Below are 10,248 nucleotides of genomic sequence, written 5' to 3'. Positions count from 1 at the left end.
GCTAAAGGTTCTGTGGGTGGGTGAATACAAAAGGGAGCTTGACTTTAGCATTGCATTGGCAGCCTGGCTATGACAGGGCACTCCTGCCTTATTAGCCAGTTCCCAGGCCTTTCTTGGGGCTATTCTAGCAGAATTTAGCAGCTGTGCTGTGTCCCCACCCTACAGAAAGAAGAGGGAGAGGGGAAGAGGCTCCCTGTTCTTGCTCTTCATGTTATGCTGACAGAGCAGGGGAGGGCAGCAGATACCAGATTATGGATGTGGCTGTGCTGTGAGGTCAAGCTCAGCGCAATAAAGCGGCCTGAAGATGACTGCTGGTTTTGAAAGGAGGGGGTATTGACCCACAGCTCAGTCAGAGATGGTAATGTAGGTGCTGCAATTACTCTAGTACTCTAGCGAATCCTACCTTCCTGACAGATGGTTGTCAGGCTCTTGGTAACTCTAGTGATTAAAACTGACCTCATTCTCCAGTTCAGATCTGTGACTCTCCAGCTGTTACTAAACTCTGCTGCTTGTGCTTTCCAGGATCTGTACAGAAGGCAGTGGTGCTGGCTGTGCTAGGAGTGAGCAAGCAGGCGTAAAGATCCATAACTATCCCTAAAGACAAAGCAATTCCTCTTGCACAGATTGTGGCTGTAAATGGACTTGCACAAATGCAAGTGGACAACAGGTGGAGCAAGTGCATTGTGGTAAGTATGTGCATGAAAAGAGGAACAATTTTATACTCCTGTGGGCATATAGGGGTAGCAAAGCATAATCAATCTCTTGTGAAAGGCACCATGTTTTATCTCTGCCCACACTGCCCTATAGTTTAACAAATGGTGTGAAGGTGATTTAGTTCTGGTGTGGAATAAATTGCAAACATCATCTAGGTTGCTTCTACAAACTGGCAATTAGTCCTATTTTTGTCTTGCATCAGCAGCTTCACCAGGCTAGATGAATTCAATAGGAGCAAGACTGACTATTTGCAGACAGATATTTAGTCTGACAAAACCAAACCCAAAATCCACCTCAAAAGCCCACAATCCTGGTCAGTAATAGTACATTAATAACTCCGTGTCAGGAGTTATTGTGTGTGTCAGGAAAGGCGGGGGGGAAGTCAGTGTTGCGTGAGAAAAGGAGCTCAGCAGTAAGCAGATGCCAAATAAATTTAGGAAAATAATAAAAATTGGAGGGTGCCTTAGGTTTCAGGGATCTAATTTCAGATACTCTTTGTAGTAATTTTCCCAAAAGACTATTCTTCTCCATCCCCTATCATAAGTTGTGGAAATCTATAAGTATTTACATGCTTTCAAATTGAGCCTTATAAGGTAGGCAGTCCGGATGCCCCCGCTTAAACATATCTTGAAAAATGTTGACTGATGTGACTTGGCCAAGCAGAGTGAGTCTGTAGGTGTAGCTGACAGAAAAAGACTCCAGTAAAGCAAATTCCCAGTCTTGTACTGGGACACACAAGCCTTGATAGTGCTGCCTTCCCTAACAATTTAGTATAAAAAATGCTTTTTAGTGATACAAAACTCATGAGCTTTGTTTTTGCACTTGCTGTATACTTCAACCCATGCCTGTAAAAGAATGTTTTTTTTTTTTTTTTTAAGTATGTACACACACACAAATTTCAATTGTAGGAAATATTGTGGGAAGTGATACTCAATTTTTGTCAGGCGATAGCAAAGTAGAATGAACTTTCACAGGTCTCATTTTCCCAGATGAAAGCCTTAGGAGATCTACTGAAATGAAAAGTACTTTCTTTCAATATTGGAAATGTTATGTTCTGTGCTTTTGCTTCCATGTGGTTGGCTCAAGTGATTTCTGCAGGCAGCAGCTAGGAATACCTTCCATGAAGCTGTAAATCCTTCACATGTGCCTAAGATTTCTGAGAAGATCTGAGAACGACTATTTCATCACCTTATCTCAGTACTGGGGATAACTGAGGTACCTACACAGTCATAAGGTCAAATATTCCTCTTAAATTTAAAACTGCAAGACTTCTCTGATTTATAGGTAAACTTCATTTGTTTCTCAGAGTCCCTGCTACATTTCATAATTTTAATTCTCCCCAGCGCCAGGCTGGGCTTGATCTGATCCCAATCATATGCTGGTTTATATGGTAGATAAACTACTTTTTAATATTAAGAAACATACATTGGCAATATCAGATGCAAAGACATATGCAAATAATGATTACAAATACACATGGTTATTTTTATGCATATATAAATGGATAAATTGTTTTTCTTTTCTCCAACTTTTCTAAAAAAATTATAACTATTTTATATTATCAGTCCTATATGTCCTTGTTCATGTCGTAGTGTTAACTAGATTTCATGTTAGTACATAAGTCTGAATCCACTATTCTAAAGTGCAGTATGTAAAGTAGAAGGTGAGATCACCACATCAGCGCTTTCGATCTATAAGCTTTGTTCATTTTGCTAAAGCTTGGAATTTGCCTATGAAGAGCTAACATGTTGTGGTGGCAAAGTTTGTATTTTTAGCTGAAGAGAAGTACAAATATATTTTTGCACTCGAAGTTGGGCAGAGTTTCTATTTAATAGATCTTAAACCTGACATTTCAGGAACATCAAGTATCTTCTTAAATTTTTTTTATCTCCCCCCAAAAGTATCAGAATATATGATTGTGAGGGTTTCATTTGTTAAGAAGGATGATTGAAAAGCAATTTTGAGGCTTCCCTCACTGAATTAATTAGAATACGTGATTTATCAATGCAATTTTTCAGCAGCACAGGAATTCTGCATTTTGATTTTTCATATGGACTCAGTAAGCTATGGCTCTAAGGTAACAAGTTCAGTAAATTCTGTAAGCAAATTATTATTCATTAGGAGGATAGGGGTTTTGTTACTTCATTCAAAGTTAGGAGTTGTGGATTCAGTTTTGCTGTAGGCTCCTCATCACAGGCGCGTCACTTATTTTTCCTGTCTGTGAAATGGGGACGTCACAACTTCATGGCCTCGTATGGCTGTGCCGCTTTCATTAGGAGCTGAGATGCTCCAATATACGACACGAGGACTTGTTCAGTTGGATGTGGAAGTTCCAGCAGAGGGTTTGCTTCAACAATGCGGCTCTTGTTTCAGTGCCTAAATGTGAGCAAAGCTCCTTTTGAAAATCTTTGTACACTTTTGAGAGCACTTGCCTACAAGTGTTTAGTAATGTCAGTGTTAAGATGGAAAAATAAAAAAAAAAAAAAAGGCCTGAGAATCTAACATTTTGGGGCAGAAGTCTCCTGTCATTTCCATGGCTAAATAGATGGGTCTACTGGCATCTCTCTTCGTGACGGTTCATTAAGGTGCTGGAAAAATCAAAACTTCGTTAATATTTAGTATAATGCAGGGGGTTTTAGGCATATGCTCGAACTGCCAATATGAACTCCCTGATGGGAGGAGTACTGTTGCCCTTCTGGCTTTCAGTTCTCCTGGCAATGCGTTGCAGTGGCTACTGTTGATGTGGAAGAAATCTCAGCGATTCCCTCCCACTTGACAACCTTGCAGTTACATGGAGTTGGCAGTCTTACTTGTGCAGACAGTGTACTAAGCAGTGGTGGCTGTATTGCAAATACGTACCAGGGCAGATTTCCCTAGCTGTATGCTACCTCTGTATTGTTTTCACGCCTCAGGCTGGGCTATTACTAAAGATGCTCATGAAAAAATAAATATTGGTGGTGTATAAAGAAAAATAGATTGAGTCTATATCACCCTGGGGGAAAAAACTAAATACTGTTATTTCTGAAAAGGAAGCGTATGGCCTTCAGTATCGGTGTTCTAATAAAATTATTAAAGACTATAACAATGTTTAAGATTTTTCTGTGTCCACCTTCTTATTTAGTACCACTGTAACTTGCAGTATCTCTTATGGATGTGATTTTCACATCTTGTACGTAGGGTAGTAAGAAACTGATGTCTGCACAGTTACTCTTTTGTCTCTTCCCAATTCCAATTTATCTGAAAATATTTCAATTTTTTTTTTTCTGTTAAGCGTAATACTTAATTGTCTTCAGAAATACAGGATAATTCAATTTGACTTCAAGAGCCATAAGATGATAGAATTGTAGAATAGCCCAGGCTGGAAGGGACCTTGAAAGATCATGTGGTCCAACCTTTCATGGGAAAGGGAGCCTGGATGAGATTATTTATCACCCTGTCCAATTGCATTTTGAAAACCTCTTGCAGTAATGACTCCACACATCCCTGGGGATATTGTTCCAGTGATTGATTGTTCCCACTGTAAAATTTTTTTTTTCTTGTATTGAGATGAAACCTGTCCTGGTGCAACTTGTACCCGTTGCCCCTTGTCCTCTCTGTGTGGCTCCTTGTGAAGTTGGAGCCTAGGTCTTCTTTGTATCTTGCCTTTTAAGTACTGAGGAATGCTGTGATGAAGTTCCCCCTGGGCCTTCTCTTCTCCAGGGAGAAAAGACCTAGCTCCTTCAGCCTTTCCTCATAGGGTATGTTCTCCACCCTTTTGATCGTCTTCTTGTCCCTGCTTTGGGACCCTCACCAGTTTGTCTGCATCGTTCTTGAATTATGAGGACCAGGTGGACACAGCTCTCCAGATGAGGCCTGAGAAGTGCCAAGTAGAGTGTGGTGATCACATCTCAATCTCTGCTAGTAATGCTGCTGTGGACGCAACCCAGGATCCAATTTGCCTTTGTTGCTGCAGCAGCACACTGCTGACTAATGTTCAGCTTGTTATCTACCAGGACCTCTAGGTCCCTTTCAACAAGGCTGCTCCCTAGCCACACAGATCCTAGCCTGTACTGGGTTCTTTAGTTATGTTGCCCCGGGTGCAGGACTTTGCGCTTGTCTTTATTGAACTTCATGCGGTTCTTGCTAGCTCACTCTTCCAGCCTCTCCAGGTCTGTCTGTAAGATGTATCTCCCTTCTGATGCACCCACCTCACCACCCTGTTTAGTGTCATCGTCAAACTTGCTGAGGGTGCTTTCAGTCACATCGTCCAGATAATTTATGAAGATGTTGAACAGTGTGGGGCCCAGTATCAATTCATGGGGGACCCTGCTTGTGATGGGCTGCCAGTCTGAGTAAAAACTATTGATCATCACCCTCCGAGTGTGGCCTGTGAGCCAATTTCTTACCCATCTTGCAGACCACCTATCCAATCTGTATTTTGCCAGGTTGTCCAGTAGAAGGCTGTGGAAACAGTGTTGAATGCTTTGCTGAAGTCCGGGTAAACAACATCCACTGCTCAAGATCTGTCTGGATTCCAACCTGGCTTTAACAGATATTCCAGAAAGTGCCACTGATTCTTTTAATAGATACATCAAGCTGCTTTGAAATGACAAAGTCTTATGCCTCAGAAAGGCTTAGAACAACAACAAAAAGAATAATTATCATGTAAATACATTTTATGTATATATTCAGTACCTCCTGTTATGACTAGTCTTCTGCTGTTGACTAAATCTAATCTGAAATTTTATTTGCTAGGACTAGGCCTACAACATTCAAGTTCTCCCTGTGGTGCAAATCTGCAGGAGGGCAAACTGGGTAGCAGTGGAAATTACTGTATAAGCTCCATCTGAAGTTTAAGTGGACCATTTTGCTTGTTGGCATAGTAGCAAAAGGTAAATATCACCTCTTTGTCCTTGATAATGCATGTCACTTGCCATGTTCGATACATAAGCAGTACAGTGAAGTTGTTAGGATTTTCCAGATGAGGAGATATTTCCAAAGTACTTTATCTCCTATCTTTCTCTAGTTCCTTATTTAGCTTCTCTGCCCTTCCCTTCTGCCACCTTAGAACTCAAATTCCAGAGGAGCTTGGATTTTGGTGCTCGTTTCTCAGCTGGGAAAGAATTAATCAGATTTGGTCAGAATCCACCTGAAATAACTGACATCTTTGTTCAGAACAGGACATAAATGAAAAAACAAACACCAGCAAGTGCCGAAACCATTTGTATAGAAAGCTGCTGTCTACACAATAAAGAAGCGAATGCCATTTGGCTGAAAACTCACGTGGTCCTTCATGTTTGTTTGAGGAGAGTCACCACCTGGCTCTTGGTGATCCCTTTGGCTACTGTGTTTTTTGCATCTTGGCAGGCTTGTGGTTCTGCCCCATCCCTTGATGCGTCTCTGCCTTAAACTTCTACCTCCAACAACACAGTACCTTCTCCAGCAGCTCCCATGCATCATACCTCCATGACACCTTCCTCAACAGTGTGCCCCACTGGTTTCAGAGCTGCTTTTAAGAGGTGCTTAAATGGGTGGACACAGGGTGGAGCGTGGAATAGGTCTGAGAGAGAGCTGTGTCCAAAAAGCCTGAGAAATGCTGTGCCGAGGTATGGATTTCCATCTGGATCACGTTTTATATTTTACAGCCCTGTCTGCATTCCTGTGATGCACAGGGGAAAATGTGGATTTTTACATTTTAACTGGAAAAAGCCACCCACCTGAGAGAAACACTAAGTGACCCGTTCTCCTCTTAATAATTTTTCTCTGCTTGTTTTGTTCTTTCTGTCTCTCCAGTGAAGCTCTCTCCCACAAGCGGCTGCTCATGCACAGCGGTTTTTCATAGCTGACAGTGGAACTACTTGCATAGCGGGAGCAACTGGATGTGGTAGGAGGCTGCTATGACCTGATCGGCTGTTGCAGTGTGTTGCTGTTTTGCGTGGGCTCAGCAATGCCACGTGACAAATGATTTTTTACTGCTATGGCTTGCCAAAGACTTCGGTTTGTGCCTCCGCCACTGCTGGTGAGATTTGTGGTTGTTCATCACCTCATGGATCAGGTCTTTTGTTAATGATGTTGCTAAAAAAAGCATCGTACTAACTTACAGGCACCACTTGATGTTAATTCCTTCAGCGTCCAAGAGTAGTGTGCCAGCAATGAAGAGGAATTGGTCGAGTTAACAAAGGGAAAAATCGATTGCAGAAATATTAGGGGTGCTATATTAGATATGCCTGTACTCCCAAAAGGATAAGCTAAGGGCTGTCAAAACACTGTGCAATCTGTTTTCCAGTTTTATGTAGCTTTGCATTTGTTTTCCATGGACATGAGAAAAAAGGCTTCACCGAGCCTGGTGGTTTGGTCTTGGTTCAAAAGGTGCTTAATGTGTCTCCAATGTCCCTACATTTAAGCATTACACACGATGATTCCTACTGTACTCAGCATTTCTGAAAAACCAGGTCACTTGAAGAGTTGTTTAACTGGAAGCGGAGTGTGAATAGGTGATCTGAGACCACGTGCTGGGGGAAGGATGAGGAAAGAAAGTGCCTTTGCCGTGCAGGTCCTGTTGCTAGACAAGTGCTCAGCCCGTGTCCACTAATGACAACAGAGCTCCTGATTGAAAACACAATAGTCGATCTGGCTCTTTGCTCTCACGTTTTGCTGTATTCACTTTGGTCGTTATAACCTGGGATCCTGATCCTTGTTTTCCTTGCAATAAATGGTGTAAGTCCCACTGACTGCAGGAGGAGAGGACCAGGCTCTCTACAGACTCTTTTTCCCCTGGATGCAGAAATAAAGCAGCAGACTTTGAAATGCAACCTTCAAATCTCGTCAGCATATTTCTTTCTAGATTCCTGGGAGGGCCCTTAAAGACAGCAGCCCCGATGGACAGACAGGAAGAGGGCTAGACATTGCAAAGCATGAATAATCCTAAATTCTACCCTGGTTGTTCACCTAATGGAGCTCTGAGTAATAAAACGCGGTTTCTGAGAAAGCTTGAGCTTTCTACTCCACCTTCTGTTTACAGCAGTTTTGTGCGTTTTATTTTTGCCTGTGCTTAAAAGATTCATTTTTTTTAAAAAACTGAGTTCCCTGTCCCTTCACTCAGGCGCGTGTGGCCCCAGCAGCCTAATTGCAACAGTAGCCTTTGCTTGATTTCTGAGAGCCACCCCCTAATCATGTCGACAGCTACTCAGTCTGCAGATGTATTGCTACTCGGAGAGAGCAAAAGGAGGTTTCGTATGGCTCCCTGTAAACGAGCGGAAGGAGAGAGCCCACGTCCACATTTCCTACCTCTGCTACCAAAATCACAGTCTCCGCGTTGCAGCAGCGTGGACCCCAGTTCTGGCAGTAGAGATCCCTGTGGGACAGACCCTTCCTGTTGCTCTGGCGTGGAGCGCTGTTTCTGTGTTTGCTTGTGTAGTTATAATCTGTGGGCAGCAATTCTTTCCAGGAGGACTTCTTCAGAGGCAGGATTTGCAGGGGGCAACACAAACTGTCCCTAGGAGTTGGAGAGACCCGGAGCCGTGATGAAGAAATCCCTATTTGCTGTATTTGTGCCCCTTCTTGTTCTTACCGCAAGAACTGTTATAAGCATTTACGGTGTAAAAATTGTAGAGAGAGCAAAGCTTGGAATTCTCTGGTGGCAATTTATGTTGCGTTTGGTGAAATCATGTCGTAGGTCCCAGCCAGTATCTCTTCAAGATCTTCGTACAAATAAATCTCTTCATACAAGTAAATGAATGTCCAAACCCAGCCCGCAATAGGCCATTCTGACCACTTCCAGCTCTGCAACGCTCAGGAGCATCATTCTCACAAGTCTTTGTAATGCTGCTGTAAATGGCCCATAAAACGTAACTGTAAACTTTTTCAAGTTAGATTTAAACAACTGTGATACAAATTTAGATCTGGAGGAAGAGTTCCTGCCCGTTGTGATGCAGCACTTCAGGGCACGTTCCTGATAACAGTGTTTTCTTTACCAAGGGGGATGGATGGGACAGACTTTACCTCACCTCCTCATAGGTGTCTGCAGTATAAATATCCCCACTTGATCAAGGCTCTCCTTTGTCTCTTTTTATTGACAAGAGAGAGTAACAGGCCTTTTTAGGATGTGAGTCATTAAACCTGTTTTAGACATTTCATTTAGGTGAGATTAATGGTGGCTTCCCACTATTTGCTTCTCGCCAGTGACTCAGAGAGCTCCAGTCTGACCAGACCTGATTTAGCTCGTGTTTTACAGAAGCCTACAGATGCCACAGAGGCATCACCCTGCCTGATTGGACCTGGTTTCTTAGCTGCAGAGTTGATTTTGAGAGGTGATACACATAACATGCAAAGCAAGCCATGGATGGGTATGTTTATGCTCTTATTTTGTCATCTGGCCCAAAGCTGGATTTTGCTGTCCATAAAGACAATGACCCAGAAAACTTGGTCTCACATGCGGCTCAGCTTCTCTTCCACCCCATCCAGGGCCATGGGGCCGGCTTCCAGCATGCTCCACAGATTGATACGCTGCCCAAAAACCGCCCTGAGGGGACGGCTGCAGGCTGCTCTTCTGTGCTCGCTCCTCGGCTGCAGTGCAGGCAAACGCACGGTGTTAAAAAAATGTCTTGGGGACATGATACTCCTCCTGGTTTCAGACCTAGATTGCCCAAGTCAGAAGAATTATGTTAGGGTGAATACAGTGTGACTCAGGAGAGAAGCAGATCCACATTTTTTTCTTAGAAAGTCTAATGCTTTAAGGGACTTAGGTTTTCATCTGCTGTAGTCTCCAGCAGGTCCTGCTGGGGAGACAGGTTCAAGGAAGAGGGAGCTGGGCTCCTTTCATCTCATTATTGGAGTGTTAAATATTTTTACAGAATTCTGGTGTTGAAAGCTGTAATCTGAACGGTGGAGAAAAAGTTTGGACCTGCGTACTTAGCTTCCAGAAAATGCCCACGTGAATTTCTCTGATTAAAGTGGAGCAACCACAAGGGAAATTCTCAGGACAGACAATTTCAAATTCTAAATAGAAATGTAACAGGAAATTAAAGTTAAAAGGAAAGACCTATGACCAATACCCATAAAGAATCATTTGACCAGTGTCTAGATTTCAGCTGCTTAACAAATCTAGGCAAGCCACCAAGAAATATGTATTTGTTATGCTTTTTCAGTTGTTTCTCAAGCTCAAACCACTTGAAATAAATATAACTGACTCAGGAAATTAGTGTATTAAGGTTTTCATTGATGTAATTCTAACTGTAACACATATTTTACAGCATTAACGTCAGCATCCGAGCATTGCTTTGCAGTCAGTATAATTGGATGCATCTGATAATTAAAGGCTCAATCCTGATCCCATTGATCCTTTTAGAACTGCTTCCTTTATGCTGCTTGAGCCTGTCAGCGGCTGTCTGTATTTCCTGTTTATGCACAGGTAAGAGAAATTTCAAATGGCAAAACCTCCAGTCTTCCTGACATGGCAGCAAGGTCTCAATCATCTCTTCAGTGATTTTGGTTTTGGGACACCAATGAACAACCATTCACCAACTGTCCTGCTTTCAATCCGTGACATGACTTTAC

This window comes from Rissa tridactyla, chromosome 1 (genome assembly GCF_028500815.1).
Source record: "Rissa tridactyla isolate bRisTri1 chromosome 1, bRisTri1.patW.cur.20221130, whole genome shotgun sequence".
Taxonomy (NCBI): Eukaryota; Metazoa; Chordata; class Aves; order Charadriiformes; family Laridae; genus Rissa; species Rissa tridactyla.
Note: the sequence above shows the minus strand (reverse complement) of the source record.